Here is a 23,494-nt window from a genome sequence, read left to right as displayed (position 1 = left end):
TTCACCACACTTGGACTTTGGCATCACAATATCAGATGTGTTGACAGAGAAGAAGGAAGTAACATTATGTAACAAAGATGGAAAAGGCAGCCAGATACAATCAAGTGTACACAGATAAGATCCATTCTGGATTGAAGTGAGGTATTCATGAAGCTGTTGAGGAGTTAATTTACAAGGTAGCTGAAGAAAGGGAGGATATCAAAGGTGGAGGAGGAGAACTTGGGCTTTATTAATATTGCAAATAGGAAACATGGAGAATATCATTCCCTGCTATCTATGTAGATTTTTATGAAAATTATTTCTATGCACATCAAGGAGTATTCTCAGCTGGAAGATTAACAAGCATTAATTAAGCATTAATTATGTGCCAGGCACTATGTTAAGCTCTAGAGATACAAAAACAAACACTACAGATTCCAACCCATCCCCACCTTGTCATCCTGTGTGATTCTTGCTCATGTCTACTCATAAATTCTCTACAACATCCCTGATACATAGTTATCTAGCCTCCTCTGGAAATCACCATGACCAAGTTAGCCATTTCCATCGTGGGACAGATAACTTAATAAAAGTTAATATTTCTATGGGTCCTTAAAGTTTTCAAAGATCTTTATAAATATTATCCTTACAACAACCCTGAGATTTTATCATCCTCACTTTATAGATAAAGAAACTGTCAGGCAAAGATCAAGTGACTTCCTCAGTTACATAAGCTAGTAAATGTCTGAATTAGGATTCAAATTTAGGTCTCCCTTACTCCAGGACCAGTGTTCTCCATTGTACCACCGAGCTGTTAGGAGACTGTTTTTTCCTTTATGTTAAGTCAATAACTTTAATTTCCATCTATATAGTCTTAGTTCTACTCCTGGGGTCTAAAAAGAACAAAAAGAATCTCTCTACCACATGATAGTCTTTCAATTACTTCAAGAAAACAACCATGCACACACCAGTCCCGTCAGTGAATCTTCTCCTCTCTAGGTTAAATATCTCAAATTCCTTGATTCAACAAGCATCTGTGGAAATAAATTGAATAAAATGGAAATGAAGTGAATTACTTTGGACAGAAAAAATACAAAGTTAACTGCTTTTTTCTCCCATTATAACTTTATCATAATAACTTTCTCATCCAAATTCACCAGGGACTTTCAACTATACTCTTTACTAACAAAGTCCTAGACTGGTCTAAGTATTGACTACACCCCAAAATGAAACTTCTCTGAAAGTCAACTATTTATCTATATATTATGTGGTATGTGTGTATACACATGGGTGGATGTGTATACATATACATATACACATACATAAATAAACACATGCATATCTCTATCACAGAGAATGCAACTACAATGGGCTGGTCACGTTGTTTGAAAGTCAAACACACACTTGCCTAAAAAGACTATTTTGTGGAGAGCTTACACAAGGCAAGCACTCAGAAGAAGCAATACAAGGACACTCTCAAGGTTTGTTTGTGTGACATGGGAGACACTGGCACAGGACTGCCCAGCATGGCATGCCCTCATCAAAAAAGGTGCTGTGCTCTATAAGCAAAGTGGAATTGAAGTAAACCAAAAGAAACACAAAATGTGCAAATTTAGAGAATCCACCCCAAATATTCACTCGTACTATTTATGCCCTGCCTGTGGTAGGGCATGCTGAGCTCATATTGGTCTGATCAGCCACAGTTGGACACACTGTAACTTGACTCTAACACAGTGATGTCATTTTGGTCCTCCAACAATGAAGGACAACATATGCATGTGCACATAGATATACATACTCAGTCTTGCACCAGCTGGCTATGAGAGCTTCAAGCCATGCCTTAACCAACATAAGGGCAGTGCCAGGAGAGGCTGAGGAGGAGAACAGCAGAAGTAAACATATACACTGAAAATAACTTTATTGGTCACATTCAGGTTTTGTACAGAGGAACACTAAGGTGGTATTATTGGGTTTGGGTTTTGATATTTTTGCTTTATTTTGATTAGCAAAAAACAACCTGTCTCTTAACATGTATAAACTGTTTAAGTATAGAAAGTATAGTTTATAGTCAGTCTGCTAAGGAAACTGCTCCCTCCAGAGATAATCACTAATAAAACTAATAGAGAGATGTGACACCTAGAGGGAGCCATTGAAAGCAAGAGGATTTTTGCCACACATATGCCCAGGAAGGAGGTCGCACCTGGAAGGGGGAAGACTCTTTTTTCCTAGACACTAAAATCTTCATTCTCCCCAAACTGAAGCAAACAGTAAAACAGAAAGAACCAAGCGAGAACCAAGATTTCAGTTCAGATAGCCCCTTAAGCAAAGAAAAATCAACTTCACGATGTCTTAACTGGCAAAGTTCTAATTAATACTTAAAGGGACACTCCAGCTGCTTGAGTATGTTAAACCTGCCCCCCATCACCTGGTGACTGACTCCATGTTGCATTCCCTGGTGGCCGGCAGAGCAATCAATGCTTCCATCTGGTGTCCATCTTGCCACAGTACAACAGTCCTAATCCAAGTGGTCAAGTAATTCTCCCAACACCTGGCCTTCCTTTGCTGCTTACTGCTTTTCTTTCCTCATACATCATCACAATTCTCCCAGTATCCTCCATGTGAAGACACTAGCTTAGCAAGCTAATGGGGTCCTCATGCTTGCCAGATCCCCGTTACAAATGCTCATTCATATTTTCATTTCAACCCCAGGTCCTTACCCAACCTCCCACCACCACAGGCCCTACCTCTTATTCTGGTAACTTAATCAAATCAATGCCCCCATCGCTTCTGGATAGCGTAGTCAGTGCTCAGTTGTTCCAACTCACCATTCCTGTTACTGGCCAGAACAAAGCACCTTTCTCTAGCTATCCCACCCTTACATGCATTGTGTTCCCTTCTTAAAATATATTATTATTCCCCAAGAGCAGAAACTATCTCAATTTTGAATTTGTATCCCTAGCATTTACAAAGGGTCTGATACATAGTAAGCATTTATTAATTTTTTTCTATTTATTCATTCATTGATTCATTCCTCTCTTGACACTTGTGATGTTTCCCTTCCAGAACACATATTAATTCTGCATTTAAGCTTCTTTTCACCCTTTCTGCCCGTTTCCCACTAGATAGTTGCCTCATTTTTTTTTAATTCAAGGCTCGATGACCAGAGTTTATTTCATAGGTACAATTTAGGTGTGAAAAGGGGCCTAGGCTATGTCCCTTTAACCTTCTTCCCCATCCCCATCCACAAATTTTAACTAAAAATGGTTTAAGGTAAACGGATTTAGGCTCAAACAGTCATAATTAGCACAGAATGAAGAGTACTTTGTCTCAAGGTGCCCATATCTGGGGAGAGGGGGGAGTACACTTCCTCCTAGCAGTAATAGATGACCATCCCACACTTAATCCCACAGTGCCCTGTTGTTTTATACTGCCATGCAAAACAAACACTGTCAGGCCACTTCACACACACACACACACACACACACACACACACACACACACACACACACACACACACACCCCTCCATAGCCCTTTCATGAAATCCTTTTCCAAAGACTATCTTTCCTGCCTCCTGTGGGGTAAGAGCTGGACCAATCCATAGCAATCATAACTATACTTGAAAGCTGTTACTGTGGACTGTCACTCCTCCATACACACACACACACACACACACACACACACACACACACACGCCATTCTTTATGTATTCTCAAAGTGAAAAAATTTCTAATGACAGCTCTGGTCTTCACACAAAGCACAATCTCTTAGAGACAGAACTGTTCAAGAATGAAATGGGCTGTTTTCTAAAGAAAGAAATCCCCTATCACTAAAATTGTTTAGCTTGGATGATCTCTTGTCAGGTGTGTTGTCCAGGAGATTCACGCTTTAGGAAGAGGTTGAAATGGATAATATCTTTCCTAAATCTGAGATTCTTTGACTGTTATAACAAAAGAGCTCAAAGTCTCATAGGGGATAAAATATGCAAACAATTATGTACAAACAAGCTACATTCAGGAGGAAATAATTAGCAGAGGGAAGGCCCTAAGATTAAGGGAGCTCAGGAAAGACTCCCTGTTTTAGGGGAGTTTTAGCTGGGATTTTAGCTGGGCCTTGACAGGACCCAGGAAGTAGAAATGAGGAAGGACAGCATTCCAGGCATAGGAGCTCAGTTTTCTCTCTCCTCTGTACAATAAGGGAGTTGTATTGGATGATTTCTAAGGTCACTTTGAATTCGAAGTTCTCTGGTCTTTATTATTATTAGATGGGTTTCAATCTGCACTGATAAAGGGAAAACCCACACCCATTTATCCCTTAACAGGCTGTTGAATTATCTTCTCTATTGTGAAACACAGAGGCTTCCACATAGCGGACAATCCACATCCAGATGTTTGCTGAATAAATAACGACGATGCCTTACATTTGTCTGAAGCTTTATAGGTTACAACGTGCTTTCACATACATTATCTCACTTTATCCTCATAATAGCTCTGTAAAGAAAGAGAGCCTGCCCTTCCTTCACTGTCACTGTTGAGTCTTGCAGTTCCCACTGAAAATACCCTCAAAAACAGTTTCTTTTTCACTGATTTTCTTATCTAGTTCTCTTTTTCTCTTTCCGAGAATTTCCCTTTCTGAAAAAGAAACGCCCTAGTTTCTCCACCTCTTTCAGAATAAATGAGCCCCCGGATTCCCTATGCCAGGCTATGATATTTAGCACTTAGGCTACAGTGCCATCTGCTGGTCATGAAGTACTTATACAGTGTTGCCTTTTTTGTTGGTCAGTCGTGTCCGCATTTACAATATAAACCATTGTTTAGGGGGCAAATAAATAATAAATTTATATAGTGGTTTAGGGTTAAAATGTTTTTATATACCATATCAGTTCTGTTATAAAACAAGAATCCTGGGAGTGCTGGTACCCTCCAGACCACTAGTCCTGCTTTCTGACCAGAGTTTAACTTTATCACTGGGGGAAGCAATTCCCATGGAGAAGCAGCCATCCCCACCAACCACACTACCAAGAAGGCAGGCAAGCCAGCCTTGCTGGAGCAACCCGACACCCTGAAGGAGACACAGAAGGAAGCATGTACCAAGCAAGTTAAACCACCACCACCTCCACCATCTTGACAATCATCTCCCCTCCGACCCCAATGGAAGCAGCACTGGACTCCGAGCCCAGGGCCTTGGGAATAGTAAAGTGTCACCAATGCAGCTGTCACCCTGGGAAGCAACCCCTGCAGAGATGCAGCCTGGCAACGGCTAGAGCTACTGAAGACCCTGAAGAGAAAGTCCTCACCACCAAAATCCTTGGTTCTGTCAAATAGTTCAACACCAGAAACTGATAAAGGGTAATCAGTGGAAATGACACCGAAGAATCACATTAACATCTGCTTTGCTGATATGCTCTAAAGACCAGGGGACTCTTCCATGTGACTTGCAGCTGAAACGCTCTGTGTATGTTGTCTAACACGAGATCCTTGAGAGTAGAGATTGTCTTCATTTTCTATTTGTATTCTCAGCCTATATCAGGGTGGTTCATACATAAATGACACTTACTAAATGCTTTTTCATTCATTCATGCTAATTACCCTGTGAAATAAGTGGTTATTATCTCCACTTTACAGATGAGAAAACAGGATCTCCACACCCAGCAGGTCTTTAAGTCAGTTCAAAGATTTTAGAGTTCTCCCAAAACAGGGCCCTAAATATTTCTACATCTATGCTTTATTTGTATTCATGTAAACACGTATGTGTATATATATGAATATATGAATATATACACATATAATATAAATATATGAATATGAATATATGAATATATACACATATAATATAAATATATGCACATATAGACCTAGACCTGTGATTTTGTCACTATAGAAAACTCCCATTGTGAAAAGTCTCTTCACATATACATGTGTGTGTAATATAAATATGTATAAAAGTCTCTTTACATATATACATATATATTATAATATATTGTCTTAGAGAGTTGCCTAGAATACTTAAAAGTTAAATGACTTACCTAGAATCACATTTTTTTAATTGTTCAATCATGTTCATTTATGACCCCATTTGGGGTTTTCTTGGCAAAGATACTGGAGGGGTTTACCATTCCCTTCTCCAGCTCATTTTACAGATGGGGAAACTGAGGCAAACAATGTCAAGTGACTGGTCCAGGGACACACAGCTTAGTGTCTGAGGCCAAGGTTGAATTTAGGTCTTCTTCACTGTAGGTCCTACATTCTATCCACACCACCACCTTGCTGTCAGAATCACATAGTTAGTATGGATCAAAGGCAGTATTCAAACCCAGATCCTCTCTTCTCCAAGCCTGGGTCACTATCCACTAAGCCAAGGTGTCTGTCAACTTAAAAATAGCAAATGTTTAAAAAGTTTTTATTCAATGAACAAATGAATGGTGGACGATCTTTAAGAAATGACTGATGAATATGGACTTAATGAAATAGAATCCTATAAGCAAGAGAATCAGATACATATACTGATTTTATAAAATAGTATTGATTTCTATTGAGCAATTTTCTGCCCATGAAGGTTGGTGACACTCAGTGCAGATGTTATTTATTCAGTTAATGTTTTGCAAAAATAAATAAATAGCAGAAATTACAGTTTGAGAGAAAACTGTATCACAGAAAGTAACTTATCCCCCAACCCCCTTCACAGAGGGAAGCATCCAAGATGATCCCGCCTTCAAATAGTTTCCAATCCCAGTAGAGCAATGGTCTCTGCATGACAACAGGGCCTCTGGGTCAATATGGGTTGGGCCCCTGGTAAACCCAAATTATTCATATATAGGTAAGAAGCAATTGGATATGAAAGAAAGATCCTTTGCCGTAAGAGATCTATCACATTAGGAGGGAACGAACTTATCTATTAACCATGGTTATTTAATAGAAAATGAAAGCATATGGGAATGGAATGAATGATTCATTCAACATCTAATCAATATTTATAAAGACCTACTGTGTTCAAGGCACTATCTGTGCTTAGTGCTGGGATAAACACAAACATTGTTTTAAAGATAAAGGCCCAACCCTCATGATACTTATTGTCTAGCAGGTGAATGAATAAGTTTTGACAGTAGAAAAGAAAAAAAAAAGCTTAGAGTATGGAACATTATGTGAAGGATTCCTTTGGGATAATCCTGAGAAGTCAGAGAGAAGGCTGAGGTTCCTGTACACTGTGGAAAAGAGATTCCTAGAACTTTAGAACCAGGAGAAACCTTACAGATCATTTTACAAATGAGGTAACATGTCAAAAAATGAAGTGAGTTGATCAAGCATTACTGAATCACAGAATGTTGGAACTTATGCATCTTCTATCCCAACCTCTTAATTTTACATATGAAGAAACTAAGGCAAAGAGGACAAGAAGTTGCTGTAGAGGTCAGGGGAAAAAAAACTACGGTTTAGGGGAGCCTCAGATTCATAAGGCTCCTGTGTGACAATCTAGTTGTCTGAGCTCTACAAGCTCCCTCCTCTAGCCTGACATCCTATCTCCTTTTCTTGGAATTTTCCGAGAAGGAATATTCTATACTAGAAAATTCCAAGCTCATGCCATAGTCTAGCATCTCCTGTAACATCAAAAGTGGGTAATCAGAGGCATGTGCTAAAGTCTCCACCACTTCCCTATAAAACCTAAACCCATTTAAGGGTAGCTAAGCTCCACAAATGTGTAGAGGACAGATCCCAAGCATCCCCACCTGGAGCCAGGGAGCACAATGAAAGCCTAGCATGACTTACAAACCAGCTCCAGAGGACAGCTTCTTGCAGGCTCACTGGCCTCCTTTCCCTAACTCCTATGGTCCTATGATCATCGCCTTCAAGGCCTATAAAACCTTCCAAAAGCTGAGTGGCAGAATTATCCTCATCTCCTCCATGACCAAGATCCGGTTATGTATCCATTGACCTGAATCCATCTTCCTTTCCTCAGCTCCCTTACACATGACCCTGGGTCAGGGGTGGGGAACCTGTGGCCTCAAAGTTGCATGTGACCTTCTAGGTCTTCAAATGGGGCCACAGGCTCCCCACCCTCTGCCCCATGTGTTATTTGGGTCTTCATGCCCTCCCTTGTGTGTAACAAAAACACTCCTATAGCAAAGGTCTATTGCTTTCAGAATCACTGGCCAAGCTGCCTCTTCAATTAATGCTTCTCAGTGCAAAAATGATGTGTAGGATATTTGCCCACAGGATCACCCACATAGCAAGTAGCAGAGCTCAAATTCAAATCTAGGGCTTCAAACCCCTGGACAAACAGGTGCATGGTAGTTAGAATGCTGAATTTAAAATCGCGAAGTCCAGAATTCAGATGTTATCTCCACACACTTACTTAGCCGTGTGATTCTGGGCAAAAAATGTAACTTCTCTCAACATGTTTCCTCATCTGGAAAATGGGAATTATAACAGCCCCTGTCTCACAAAGTTGTTGTGAAGATCAAATGAGGTGTCCTGTGTTCAGCTCTTAGCAAACCTTAAAGTTTTTACTCTCTGCCTTTCCCCTTAGATTTCATTTCAAGGTTGATTCTTTTAACCTTAATAGAAAGACCAAATAAATAGCCAATGTCCCTTCCCCTGCTCCAATCGTGAATATTTACTGATCTGATTTTGGTCCAAATGCCTCCTCCTCCATGAAGGCTGCTCCACTTACCCCCAACTGGAGGATTCACTCCTACTAATTCTCATAACACTATTTCTGCCTGTCTTATGGCACTTCTAGTGCATTTTTTTAAATGGGGATAGTAATTCTTACACTCTGGAAATGAAAGCTAATGTCATGACTTTTATCCACATCATACTCCCCCTCTTCTGGAGTGTAAGGTCCTTGCAGTTAAAGTCCATGAGTATTTGTCTTACATAACTGTAGATGTGGCACTGGGAGAGACCTTAGAAGTCAACTCATATTTTACAGAAGCCCAGAGAGGTTGTGACCTTTCCTGAGATATGTGTGTATATGTATACATATATGTGTGTGCATGTGCATGTGTATGTATATATTGTGTGTATTATATATGCATATATATGTGTGTGTGTATGTGTATGAGTGTGTGTATATGTAAATATATATATTATATACATATAATATATATCTCCACCACCTAGCCCAATGCTCAGCAAAAATATTTGTCAAACGGAATAAAAAACAATACCTTCATATTTATAGCACATTGTGCTTTCCAAAGAAATTTCACATCCATTACCTCTTTTGATTATCCCTACAGCCCTATGAGTTAGACAAGACTTAGGCAGTTGTCCTCTTTTACAGTTTCTAAGCCTGTCACCCTTTTATCATCACTGCATCACAAAATCTCATTATTAGATCTAAGCTGGACACCAGCCTGTCAGCTCATCCCTCCTTTGACCTGTTTGTTTAGTCTTTGGGGTTTTTATATTTCCTTGGATTCCTCTCTGGTCAGTTCCATCTTTGGAGGTGAGAAGAACACTTAACTCTGGGACTTCGACCTGAGATCAAGTACTTCTCCGGGAGTCCCAGGGAAAACTGGAATTAAAGGTTTTCATCTCTCTTCCAGGGACAGAACTATTATGGATGACAGCTCTGTCTGACCAAGACTAAATTATCCCAACAAAATGAAATCGAACTAGAAGAACAGCAAGGAAAGGATTTTACAGTTAGTCACCATGGTGAGTGAAAGTACCAATTAGTCAGTCTTCTCTATTGCCACTGAAAGTTCTGACAGGAACAGGCGGCTTCTTTCTGAAGAATTGGGCTGAAGAATTCTGAAGAAATGTTTCAGAGGAGCCCATGCTCCTGGATAAGTATATGAAACAGTGAGAAGGATAGAAGTTTTTATGCATTGCATTGCAATCTAAAAAAACAAAGCAAAGCAAAAAAACAAAAACCCTGTTCTCATGACCACTCTGGAAAGAAGTTAGAGCAAGCATCATCAGAGCAGCCCCATTTTACAGATGTGGAAACTGAGGCACTGAAAGCAAAAACTTTGGGGGCCCTTCTCATCTTAATCTTGGGATTAAGGCTTTGAAGGCAGAGCAGTTGGAGTTTGAAAACAAGTCTTCTGACACTACATCTATACACTATATCATATAATTTTTCAAAGTAGTATACCATTTCATGGTTAGGAGAGAGATGTGCTTTTATATCTTCCTCCTGTGTGTTTGTCCCCTCTCCCTCGATCCTTTTAGATCTCACACTCCTTTAAATTAGGAGTCAAATTTACATTCATCTCCAACATAACCAAAAACACAACAAAGAGGTTTTCAGGATGTTGGGGTAGGACTTATGCAGGAATTTTGGACATGAAAGACCCCAGAAATAATTGTGAGGAACCAGAACAGTGTAGTCAGAAGACCTAGCTCTGTCCTTGTGACTCAGGGCCAGGTCCCCTCTTGCTATGGTGATAGAGCCAACACAGACTGGTGATGGAAAGTCATTAACAGATCCAATGGAAGAGATTCTACTAGAAGAAGTCCAACCTGTGAGAAAAGAGAATAGACAAAATTCTGAGGTCTTCTCAAAAATTTGCTGGCATCTGGCAAATCCTAAGAGCCAGACAGGAGTAATCACATTGGGAAAGGGAGGAAGAAGGTAGAGGGGAAGGAATGAGCACCAGAGAACACAGTGAGGAAAACAGTCAAAGGAGCTGGTGGATGACAGCTTGCCACCACAGGCAGTATCATTGCAGCATAATTGTGGCAGAATATTCTTCTTTGATGTTGCTGCCATTATAGGGCTTTATACAGAATTATCAATTCACAACCTGAATTTTCTCATCTGTAAAATGAATAGTGATCATTGCACTACCTACCCCCATTCATAGGGTTGTGGTGAAACAGATATGCTATAAACCACTGAGTGCTATAGAAATGCAAACTATAAAAATAAATTAACAAACTGGAATTTATCACAGTGGGAAGAGGCAATTGCCTCTCCCTCTTTCTACCAGCATCCATAGTTCAATCAGCATCAAGCCTAGCCAGCCAGGGACAAAAGACACAAGAATTCTGAAATGTGCTTTCACTCATCCCACCTCCTTCCTCTTCTTTGGTTCAGCACCAGAAGGATTGTTTTTTCTTAGCATGCTAAGAAAGCAAACTGAGAAAGACAAGACAGATAGTGAGGATTTGGAAGCAGATGTTAATGGAGACTTTGGGGCTTCAAAGTTTTATCACCTGTTATCTGCTGTTACACAATTAAGACGTGCAATTAGCGGATGAGCTATCATTTGGAGGCCCTCACCTACCCTAATTCTTTAGACTCTAGAAGTGCCATGCTGAATAGTATACACCAGACTGCTCTTAATGTCTCTCCCTTGGTACCTCACAAGGTAGAAAGAAGGGGAAAAAGGAAGAGATGAGGTTCTAGCTAACACCTTTCCAGGAGTCCCCAAAGGGCTAGAACTTAAGGCAAGTTCTAACAGAGGAAAGGAAGGAAAGAAGAATTCTAAGTGTGAGGGGAAGGAGTATATTTCAGAGGAGAAGCAAAAGGTACTTACTCTGGGCAACCAGAACATTTTGATAGATAAGCAAACATGTGCCAAAAAGTCATCTCCCATGCCTTGGGACAAAGCTATACCCCACAGCACCCACAGTCATGCCATGCACATTCAAGATTTTGTGCATAAACAAAAGAATGACATGCTATGTTGCATGAAGATTTAGTGTAAATGCCAGGAAATTCACATCCTATTTCTAATCCATATTGACTTTATGACCCTGTGCAAATATGCTAGGAAATTCTTGAAAACTCGAAGTTGAAGAAAAAACTAACCTATATAATAGGTTATATAACATATATATATATATATATATATATATATATATATATATATATATATATATATATATATACACATACTTATACATACATATATAGGAATATAGATAGTTGTAGAATATATAGATATATAGGTATATTTCCTAATCCAGAAGCTCCCTATACTGATAAGAACTGTTCATGTATCCCACAAATTACAAGAATAAATGATATTTCTCAAACAATTTAAGGCTTACAAAGGATTTTCCTCATGGTAACCTTGTGAGATAGGCAATACAAGCATCATTATGCTCATTTTACGGATAAGGAGACTAAGGTTCAGAAAAGGGAAGTGACACTGGAGTTAGAACTTGAACCCAGGTCCCCTGAATCTAGAAACAGTTTCTTTCCTCCACAGTTAGGTGATGCAGTGGATACAGCACTAAACCTAGAGTTATGAAGACTTGAATTCAAAGCCAGACTCACATACTTGCTAGCTGTGTGACCCTGGGCAAGTCAGTCAATCTCTGTATGCGTCAGTTTCTTTATCTGAGGATAATAATAGCACCTACCTCCCTCAGTTGTTGTGAAAATCAAATAAGAAAGTATTTGTGAAACACTTGGAAAACTTTTCAGTCATGTCCAAATCTCCATGGCCCCATTTGGAGTTTTGGTTTGCCCTTTCTTTCTCCAATTCATTTTACAGATGAAAAACTGAGGCAAACTGGATTAAGTGACTTATCCAGGATCCCACAGCTAGGAAGTGCCTGAGGCCAGATTTGAACTCAGAAAGATGAATCTTCCTGAGTCCAGGCCCAGCACTCCATCCACTATGTCACCTCACTTCCCCAACAATACAACACTTAGCAGTTATATTAAATCTATTATTGTACCACGTGATAATAATGATAATGGTGATGACTGATAGTTTCTGACAAGTAAAAACATTTTTCTCTTGAAGCCATTGATCCAAACAAAAGTAATCAAGAAAGAGGTGTAGATAAAAAGCAAGTTAATTTGGGTATAGGGTTGGGTTTTTTCCTTACAGAGAGAATTAGAAAACATTCAATTTATCTACTTTAAAATTACAAGCAGGAAGCACAAAAACTTGAATTCCTCGCTGGATTTCACAAGAGTGGGCCCTCTCACTTCTGGAGCAAACAACAAATCTAAGTGTCTTTTGTCCACACCTTTCTGTGAATCCCCTCCACAGAGCATCTTTGACACTTCTAAATACCTTCCTTTGATTCTTTTAATATTTCATGAAAATCACCAACTTCCTCTCCATACAGGCAGCCAAGAAAAAGATGGAGAAAGACAACAAAATGGCCTTTGATGAAGAGGACAGTGAGAAATGGAAGAAAGAAATAGACCCAGGAGAAAGAGACAGAACAAAAGAAGGAAACTGAGTTAAATAAGAGTAAAAGAAAAAGAGGAGGCAGTTTTAGTTGCTTAGTAACTTGGAAGATGAGTTTTAATAACAGCTATGAATTTCAAAGCTTTATTTCCCATTAAATACAATGTTATAGGGGCAGCATAGCACTATAGATACAATACTAGGTTCAGAATTGAAAAAAAGTTAGGTTAAAATTCTACTTCTGATGATTAATAGTTGTGTGTTACTCTAAGCAATCAGTCAACAATCATTTATTAAGTGCCTACTATTGCCTAGTACTGTACTAAACATTGAGAATATAAACACAAGTAGAAAGACAGCCCCTGCCCTCAATGATCTTACACCCATGGGGATGGATCACACATAAAAGAGGGCTGTTGAGAGGAAAAGGAAAGGTAGCTGGTAGGGGAGGTGGGGGTGGTGGAGAAAGTCTGGAGTATAGCTTAGAAAGGAGTGAGACGTGGATGACCTGGATGCCTCCTTAATTGGAGATTCTGAGAGGGAGAGGCTGAGGGAGCAGAGATTACTTCCAATGTGTGAATTCCAGATGTGGCATGAACTTCACAGTGAAGAGTTATTCGTTACAAAGTGTAGTTCCATCCAAGTGGGCAAACTACTCAGCATCTGGGTGCCCCAGGAAACCCCTTCAAACTGTTAAGGAATGTTAAGGGGTCCCCTAAACTTGTCTTTTTGAGTTGTCATATTTTTTTGGTTATTGATTTGTTTGTTTTCAGTTTTCTACAGTCACTTCCATAAGTCTTAGATTTTCTCCCCCTCCATCCCGGAGACAGCATGCTTTCAACAAAATACAACACCCATTCCTATTGAAAACACTGGAGAGCACAGGAATAAATGGAGCCTTCCACAAAATAATGAGCAGTATCTACCTAAAACCATCAGCAAGCATTATATGTAAAGGGGCTAAGCTAGATGCATTCCCAATAAGATAAGGGTGAAACAAGGAAGTCCATTATCACCACTGTTATTCAATAAGGTACTGGAAATGTTAGCTTTAGCAATATGAGAAGAAAAAGAAACTGAAGGAATTAGAATAGGCAAAGAAGAAACTAAGTTACCACTCTTTGCAGATGATATGATGATATATTTAGAGAATCAAGTAAAAAAACTGCTTGAAATAATAAACAATTTTGGCAAAGTTGTAGGTTACAAAATAAACCCGCATAAATCATTGGCATTTCTATATATTACTAACAAAGCCCAACAGCAAGAGATAGAAAGAGAAATCCCACTTAAAGCTACAGTAGACACTATAAAAGATCTGGAAGTCTACTTGCCAAAACAAACCTAGGGACTATATGAACACAATTATAAAACATTTTCTGCACAAATAAATTCAGCTCTTAGCAAGGGGAAAAGTATCAGTTTCTCTCGGGTAGGCCAAGCTAATATAATAAAAATGAAAATTCTACCTAAATTAATTTACTTATTCAGTGCCATACCAATCAAACTACTAAATAATTATTTTCTAGAGCTAGAAAAAAATAACATCAAAATTCATCTAGAAGAACAAAAGATCCAGAACATCAAGGAACTAATGAAAAGAAATGCTAGGAAGATGGCCTAGACCTATGAGATCTCAAATTGTATCATAAAGCAGCAATCATTAAAAACCACTTGGCACTGGCTAAGAAATAGAGGGGTAGACCAGTGGAATAGGTTAGGTACTCAAGACACAGTAGTCAATGAATATAGCAGTTTGATAAACTCAAGGACTCCAGCTTCTGGGAGTTGTCTTATTTTCCAGAAACACTGGATGCAGAGCATGCAGGAGGCCCTGAATGTGTCAAGGATGCAGACCTGCCCCACCTCAGCTGACATAATTTGTTTTTTGCATCCCAAGTTGGACTCCCTGTGTGTCCTTAAAAGTCAAGACAGGTGTCAATCAGTCTGCACTAGTCTGAGAAACTGCTTGGTTACCTGGGAACCTTGTGGATTATCAGACCATCCTAGCTTCATAGACTGGCAATTCCCAAGGGAAAAGAATGTGCTTTTGCTGTCAGCTTGCTCCTTCCCTCTTGGAGGGGTTTTGTCCTTTCCCTACCTTTACTGCACTTTTCCCCCTCTCTTGCCATGCCCCTTTGAAGTATAGATTTCTATTTCCTCCTTCTTCCCTTTGTCCTGCAAACTTCTGAATATATTGTGAATATTTTGGCTTCCACATGCAATAAACCTCTCTCAATAAACCTAGTTTTCATCTAATTTTCATGAAGTTGTGATTCCCTATTAACTTTCACTCCATCATAAAAAGGTTAGTAGAGGAAGTTCCCATGAAATTATCATGCATTCTAACAGTATTAACTATTATTCAAGTCTTCACCTCATCTACTCCTTAAGCCCTGATGGCTCCACTTGGCATCAATCACAGCAACTGTTAATAGTAGCAATTATGATGTAGACCACAGCAGGAAAACAAGAGCCTGCCACCACTCAGGACAAGATGGTATCAAGACAAAGGTCACATCTTAGTCCCTGCTTCATGAAGGGATTTATCATCTACATTACTCATCTTGAAACTTTATCCCATACTGTCTTGAATTGCCATTTCACAACTTCCTATTTACATGTCTTGTCTTCTGAAAAAGATTTATGGACTGTTCTTGAGTCTTGGGGCCATCTCTTTTATTTACTCGGAGATTTACATGATCTATGATCTCACCTATTGCTATGCACATTTCACACATGCCTTCTGACATTGCAAAATATGCATCCTTGCCATTCTGTAAATCCACCAAAGAGTAATTCCCTGGTTCTTTTTGATATCTTGGGGGTACCAATGTACTCCCTCAAGCTGGCCATCTTTTATCCCTCAGGCTGTTCCTCATTCCTCCATGCACTTCCACCTCTTAGAATTAATTATTCTTTAGTTTACTTTAAGACTCAATTCAAACACCGTCTTCTGCAGAATTTTCCCAGTAACATCCCCTCTGCCTTCCCCTAAAGAACTGCACTCTAAAATTATCATCCATGTACACGGTTTGTATTTTGCATATCGTAACTATTTATTTATGTCTCCCCTACTAAAATGAAATCTCCTTGAGGCAGAGCAGTGTTTTTGCCTTTCTTTGTATTGCTACCACTTGTCTAGTTAACAGTTCCTGGCACAACGCATTAAATAAATGCTTGTTTAGTGATGACTGGCATACTTCCTTTCCTGTCACTCTCATCTTTTACACCCCTTTTCTGAGGCAACAATATTGCCACTTTTGGTGATACTCTGTGCCCAGCTCAGTCCAGGACTGGACACAGAGAAGATGCCAAATAAATCCTGTTCCTAGGAAATGAACAGCACATCTCCCAGTGATGAATTCAAATCCACCAGTAAAGACCATTGACACTCAATGAATATGCAATACACATGGTGCCCATCCTCATCTGGTTCCCAGGTCATCTCTCAGGAAGGAATTTGTTCCAGAATCTGTTGTCCTGCTTCACTCACACCCTGTGAAATGTTTCCTTGTCATCCTGACTCTTCTGCTAATTGATCCTTCTCTCTTTGCTTTAGTCAGGGGGCTTTTAGATATTAGCCCATTTTCCTCATACCCTTCAGCTCCTGTTATTGATCTATGTTGGCATAAGTGATCTATTCCTCTGTCACTATTTGGATGGTCCTAATGATTTAGTTATGGTGACATCCTGAAAGTTAATGAGTCACCACCGGGCTTCCTGCCTGCCATCTTCTTTCCCAAAGTTATAATGGTATAGTAAGACCTGAGCCAATGGCTGTAGTTTGCTGGACTTGCTTAGACTGAGGTATTGGAGGTGTCCTTTCTCTGACCCAGGAAAGCATAAAATTGGCCCAGAGCAGTGGAAAGAACACTGGAACCCAGAAGGTCCAGATTCCATTGCTTTTTCTTATATGGGGTTCAGTAAGCACTTAATTTCTCTGAAGTTAAATTTCCTCATATAATAATAATAACTAACATTTATATTATTACTATGTGCTAGTGTAATGTTAATTATGTTAATGAGAGTTAAAGATCTTCCCCATCCATTAATGGGCCTGCTCATTAAGGGAAGCTAGATTAGGGGAGATTTGTTTTGTAGGAAGGCCCACATCTTTTGTTAATTTCTAATGAGGGTTGTGATGCCCTCTGGTTCTGAAAAGTGTATATCTAGGTGAGGTTTTGTTTTGGAGCTTACTCATTGGAAGTGTTTGTTTGGCCAGAAAAGACTCTGGGTCGCTGCTAAGGAGACCCCCGGCTTTGAAAACTCAGATGCTGGTGCTTCTCTCCCTGGTAACTGACTATGTATGTATGGACAGACAGTTGCATCTGTCTATTAATCTGTGATGTATGTATTGCTTATAGTCGGACAGTTGGAAGCCATGTCTGTTGGTCTTTATTTCTCTGCTTGTATTTTCTCTGCAGTTCAGAGGGTTGACTTTTTCCCCTGAACTAAGGGAATGATATATGTGCTTGATTAAAGTGGATTGTTGACCCCTCAAAAGTTACTTTCCTTTTAGAAAAGCAGATCCGAGAACCTGTACAACAGGTCCTCCTGTGTATGCGGAGTCCTTGCTGTTGCACCCAGGTGCTGTGCTAAGCACTTTAGAGTAATAACAGTGATTATAATCATAATAATTTGCCTTTATATAGCACCTTCTTGGTGGCAGGTCTTATGCTAAGCTGTTTATCTCATCTGATCCTCACAATAACCCTGGGAGGTGGGTGCTATCATTATCCCCAATTTGCAGATGAGGAAACTGAGGCAAACAGAGATTAAGTGACTTACCCAAGATCACATAGACAGTAAGGATCTGAGGCAAGATTTGAATTTTGGTCTTCCTCACTGTAATCCCAGCAATCCATTCACTGTGGCACCCAGCTGTCCCCCAAAATGGAGAAAATATGAGCCCTGCCTACTGTCCAGGGTTATTATAATGTTTAATAAGAAAATGAAAGTGAAAACCATTGGAAATGGTGACAAACAAATGTGAGCAGAGGCAGGATGGCCAAGGCCACTTGTTAGGGATATTGTAGAACCTGAGACCTGGGCTTCAGGTAGGGCTCCGCCATCCCTACTAGAATTCATTTGTTCCTCCAAGTGTTCAACAGCCAGGCTGACAAAGACTGCAGAACATCCTGAGAGTATTTTGCAGGTCTTAGAACTGAAAAGGAACTTAGAAGATGAGGACACTGAGTCCCAAAGAGGGAAAAATTTGCCCAAAGTCAAATAGTAAGTTAATAGCAGAGCCAGAATTTTTGCTTGTTTGTTTATTTCACATCTCGCAGAGATTCTTAACTTGGAGTCTCTTAATTTTTCTAGAAAAATATTTTGCTATTTTTCAATATGATTACAAAGTTTCCTTTGTAATGTTTGAAATTTTATTTCATGAGTTTAAAAACATCATTCTGAGACTTCACCAGACTGAGGGCCAAAGGAGGCCATGGCAGACAAAAAATGATTAAGAGCCTCTGCTCTGTTCCATCCTTCAGATGGATGTGAAAATAATCTCCCTCATGCACAAATTCAACCATGACATTCCTCTGCTCAAAACCCTGTAGTGGCTCCCTGTTGCCTCTAGGATGAAATAAAAAATCATCCTGACATTAAAGGCCCTCCACAGTTGGGATCCATCTACTCTCCCAGAAATTATTCATTTTACCCCAACTCTCCATGCACTCCTAAGTTGCAGCCAAACTGAACAATTAATTATTACCTGATCTTGTCCTATCCTTGCCTATAGGCAGATGTTTTCTGGCCCCTGTTCAGCTCAGGAAAGTTGACTGTTAAATTTTCAGCAGGAAAATTTATACCTTAGATATTGGCAAATACTATAAATCAGAGTTTGATTTGTTGTTTCATTAATTGTCTAGATTTAAGAAAGTGATTAAAAAAATATTTGTCAGTATGCTCCTGCCTGTAGACTCTGCCTAGAATTCCTTCCTTCCTAATCTCCACCTGTAAAAATCTTCCTCTTCCTCCATGGTCTATCTCAGGTGCCACCCCCTCCATGATCCTTTACTTACTTAATCTCCATCACTTGAGAGTAATCTCACCATTCTCACAATTTTCAAGAGTACTTTGAATCTCCGTGGATGTTTTGTATCCTCCCTACTAAATATTCCTCTCTCATCTTGAATCATTATACCCCCTAATGCCTAGTATAGTACCTGGTATGCCTAGTATGTAGGCATTAAATAAATGTTTGTTGTTTTGTCAACTCAGGGTCCCAGAGCTAGTAAGTAGCTGAGCTGGACTGCCAAAGACTCAAACATGACTTTCTGAGATGAAAAAATGTGTTGTCCATTGGTTAGCAGTTATGGTTACTGATAGAAGAGATTGTTTGGGAGTGAGTTAGTCCAAGAATTATCTGATTGCTTCTCCAGCAGTAGGCAGTCATGCTACTAAAGGTTTCAAAATAGTCTGGGGCATTTCATAGGATCATAGGTTTAGAGCTGAAAAGGGAACATAAAGGACATCTACTCCAGCCCCCTTATTTTACAGATGAGGACACCAAATTCCAAAGAAGGAAAATGACTTGCCACATATTGAGTAAATAGCAGAGCCAGGATTTGAACATTCTCTCCTGTCTCCAAATCCAGAGCTCTTTTCTGCTACATCTCTCTGATTTTATCTGCTTTACCACAGATGATCACACAGAATCTTTCCATCATAATCTCTTCTGGGAAGCCAGTTCTCTGTCCAAGCTAAAGAGTAAATAGTAAATAGTAAAGAGTAAATAGTCCTGGGAGAATAAGGGGGAAGGGGAGGAAAGGAATACACTAGCTGTTGAGAGCAAAGACTGAGGGCTTTGTTTGTCTATTGTGTTAATACTGCAAGAACTTAGTACAGTGTCTGGCTCATGGCAGGAAGCATAATAGATTTGTTGAACTGAATTGAATCATGGCCTATAGTCTTAGAGAGATGTCTGGGGGCACTAGGAGGTTAGGAGACTTGAACACTGTCACACAGCAAGTAAGAAGCAGAGGTAGGACATGAACACAGAAGCAACAAAATTGAAAATAGGAAATATATTCACACTCTGCTTCCCTTTGAGCCAGGTAGCCACCTTCCGAGAAAGTAGTTAAACTTCTTATAGATGCATGTTTTTATTCTATGAGAGTTACACATGCCACTCGGAAGATGGCCCAGCCACCATCTGGCTGCATGAGTAAAACCTGCCAAAAAACCAGAGAAAGTAGCCATTAACGAAGTGAGGACAATTCACCATCAGCAGTTGGCTTGGGCCTCCTGGTGCACTACACTCCAATTAAGAGGACTAATTAAGCTTCAGTGGAATCCCAATGGAATTTATTAAAGGAAAACCTTGTAAAACATTTCATTCCAGCACATGTATTTTGATTATCAAGTAGAATGTTTTAATTAAGGGATAAAAAGCCAATTGAAATGCAGTCCATAATGGAATTGTTTCCATCAAAGCTACATGGAAATGGCTGTCCCAAGGCTTCTGCTTCAGAGACAGATACATAGAGAAGGGCCAAGACTTTCCAGTGCCCGGGCCTCCTCTCTTTTTTTTTTCCTTTAATGAACTGATGGCTGAAGCAATAGCCATTTCCCAGCCATTGACGTCCATGCCCAGGAAAGTAACTTCTTTAAATCTTTGTCCTGTGTTGAGCAGAGTCCATAAGGGTAAATGGGGACTTTTCTGCATAGAGCTGTCTCTTAAACAGGTCCTCTCTTTGGTAGGAGTAAATAGACTGCCCTGGGCAAAATTATTAATTGGACAAAGTTTGAGTTTGTCACACCTCCAAAGAGATCTCAGAATCTACTTCAGAGAAGGGTCTTTAGAGGCCTCTTAGATCCTAGGAAGGATCATTTCTTGAGTACTTAAAACATCCAAAGTGCCAAACCAGGGATGGGGAGATGAGAAGTTTAGGACAAAGGCAGATCATATCCTTAAGAAGTTTCTAAACAAATCAGGATTCTTCTTTATCCACTCTCTCTGGCTACCGTTTCCTGTCTACCTAAGAAGCCTGAGAGGCTAAGTGATTTGTGGATCAGCTAAGGTAATTTGTCCAGTGTCACACAACCAGGAGATGTCAGGACTGAGACCTGAACTCAGGTTTTTCTGAATCTGAAGCTAGCTCTCTATCCACTAGCTCAGCAGTTCTCAAATTTTTTTTATCTCTGATCCCTGAAAACTCTTTAAAATTATTGAAGACCCTTCCAATAAAGTTTTTGTTTCTATGGGTTATATCTAGAGATATTTACCATATTGAGAAATTAAAATGCATTCGTATTATTGTGGAAATCTTTTTGATATCACAGACCCCCTGAAAGGGTCTTGGAGACCACACACTGAGAACATGTTAACATTAGACTCTAAATCCCTGTAAGAGCACTGACTATTTTTTTCCTTTCTTTGTATCTCCAAAGCATAGTAGGTACTTCATAAAGGCTTGTGTACTAGTTGCCTGCCCTGGCTTCAAGCCTTTCAGCTATGCTTTACATGTTCCCTTCTCTGTGCTCCCATCAGGCTTTCTGTAACTGGAACCTTCTGACGTCCCACTTGGCTAGCTCTCCTGCAGAACTGACCTGAGCACTCTCCCCACAGTGCTCCATCCATTATCATCGAGAGCAGCCTACTGACCAGCCTGGGGAGACACTTGTACTGTTGTTGACTCTCCAGTTATGACAACACTAGAAGTTTCTGACCCTCTTACCCAAAACCCTGAAACCTTTCATAGGACGAGGATACTTTCATTCCTCCACCTCCTTCTCGCAGCTGACATTACAAATCACATTATGGACTCTTTCAAGCTTAGCATGAAAGAAAAGTACTCTGGATTCCATGTCCAAAGTTCTGGGTTCAATTACCTGCCCTGCCTTTAGATGCATGACACTGGGTAAAGTTCTTCCCCTCCTTGATATTCAATTCCCTAATCTGTAAAGTGGGAATAAAAATAATTATGCTCCATATCTTGCAGGAATATAGACTTATTAAAGCTCTTCATAAATTAAAAATCTCTATGTACTTGGGATCCATTCCATCACAATAGCCCCAAAATTTCTTCATGGAAGGATCATAGATGAAAACTTGGAAAAGACCTCAGTGGCCATATAATCCAAAATCCTTGTTTTACTAAGACTTGCCAAATGTCACATGGGCTGAAAGTAATAGAGATGGAATTAAAATACAAGTTCTCTACCTTTAAATCCAGCACTCTTTCCACTTAAAATGGAGAGAAAAAAAGGAAGGAAGGAAGGAGGGAGAGAGGAAGGGAGGGAAGAAAAGAGAGAGAGAAAAGAAAGGAAGGAAGGAAGGAAGGAAGGAAGGAAGGAAGGAAGGAAGGAAGGAAGGAAGGAAAGGAAGGAAGGAAGGAAGGAAGGAAGGAAGGAAGGAAGGAAGGAAGGAAGGAAGGAAGGAAGGAAGGAAGGAAGGAAGGAAGAAAGAAAAAGAAAGGGGGAGGGAGGAGGAATCCAACATTGATTAAGTACCTACTATGTGCCAGGTCCAATGCTAAGCTCTTTACAAATATTATCTCATTTGGCCCTGAGAGGCAGGTGATCCTGGGAAGTAGCTTCATTTTACAGTTGAGGAAACTGAAGCAGACAGAGGTGAAGTGATTTGCCCAGGGTCACATAGCTAGTAAGTGTCAGGTCTTCCTGACTCTAGGAGCAACACCCTATTCATGGTACCACCTGCTATCTTTGAGAAAAATAATTAAATATCTTGTATTTCTCTTTGGAATATACCTATTATCTTTTTCCTCAATACCCTGTTGAGTGACTAGGTATTTTGGAAATGTGAAAATGAATTGACAGAAATTCTCAAAATACTTTTTCTTAAAGTTTCTTTTATTAGCCATTTAGCAAATTGCAGCTTTTCACCAGCACAGCTAGGAGGCACCATGGTGCACAGAGCCCTGCCCCTGGAGTCAGGAAAACCTAAGTTCTAATTGCCACAGATATTTTCTATCTGTGTAACTCTTGGCAAGTCACTTAACCTCAATCTGCCTCAGTTTCCTCATCTTTACAGTGAAATCTTAATATCTAGTGAGGATCAAATAAGATGTTAATAAATTGCTCTACAAATCTTAAAACACTGTTATAAATGCTGGCTATTGTTATTATACCAAATGAAATTTCAGAGTTCTTTTAAGAAGATATGCAATCCTCTTTTTCAGTAACCTAACTGCTGTGATGTGGTGAAAGAAAAATCATACCTTATCCAGACTATAAGTCTGAAATAGATGCAGCTGAGAGTCATATGTTTACATCTACGGAATGTTGAGGGGTGGAGTGAGGATCCTTCCACTCTCCTTATTGTTTTGAAAAAGGAATCAGAGGCATCAACACAAAAGTGAAAATTTTAAAAATCCCTTCCTTATCAATGATTGTGATTTTATTCATATTTAGAAAAGAAAGAGAAGAGATTCACAGAGGTG

At 39.7% G+C, this 23,494-nt stretch overlaps 1 long non-coding RNA gene across 1 annotated transcript; it reads left to right on the top strand.

Moving 5' to 3' along the window:
* The first annotated feature begins 9,349 nt into the window (after positions 1-9,349).
* Positions 9,350-15,488, top strand: LOC140508886 (uncharacterized). Its single transcript, XR_011968515.1, has 3 exons — positions 9,350-9,424; positions 9,525-9,636; positions 13,018-15,488. It is a non-coding gene; the product is annotated as an uncharacterized lncRNA (long non-coding RNA).
* Positions 15,489-23,494: the final 8,006 nt, after the last annotated feature.

This window comes from Notamacropus eugenii, chromosome 5, assembly GCF_028372415.1.
Source record: "Notamacropus eugenii isolate mMacEug1 chromosome 5, mMacEug1.pri_v2, whole genome shotgun sequence".
In the NCBI taxonomy this organism is placed as follows: domain Eukaryota; kingdom Metazoa; phylum Chordata; class Mammalia; order Diprotodontia; family Macropodidae; genus Notamacropus; species Notamacropus eugenii.
This window is presented reverse-complemented; position numbering and strand designations above follow the sequence as displayed.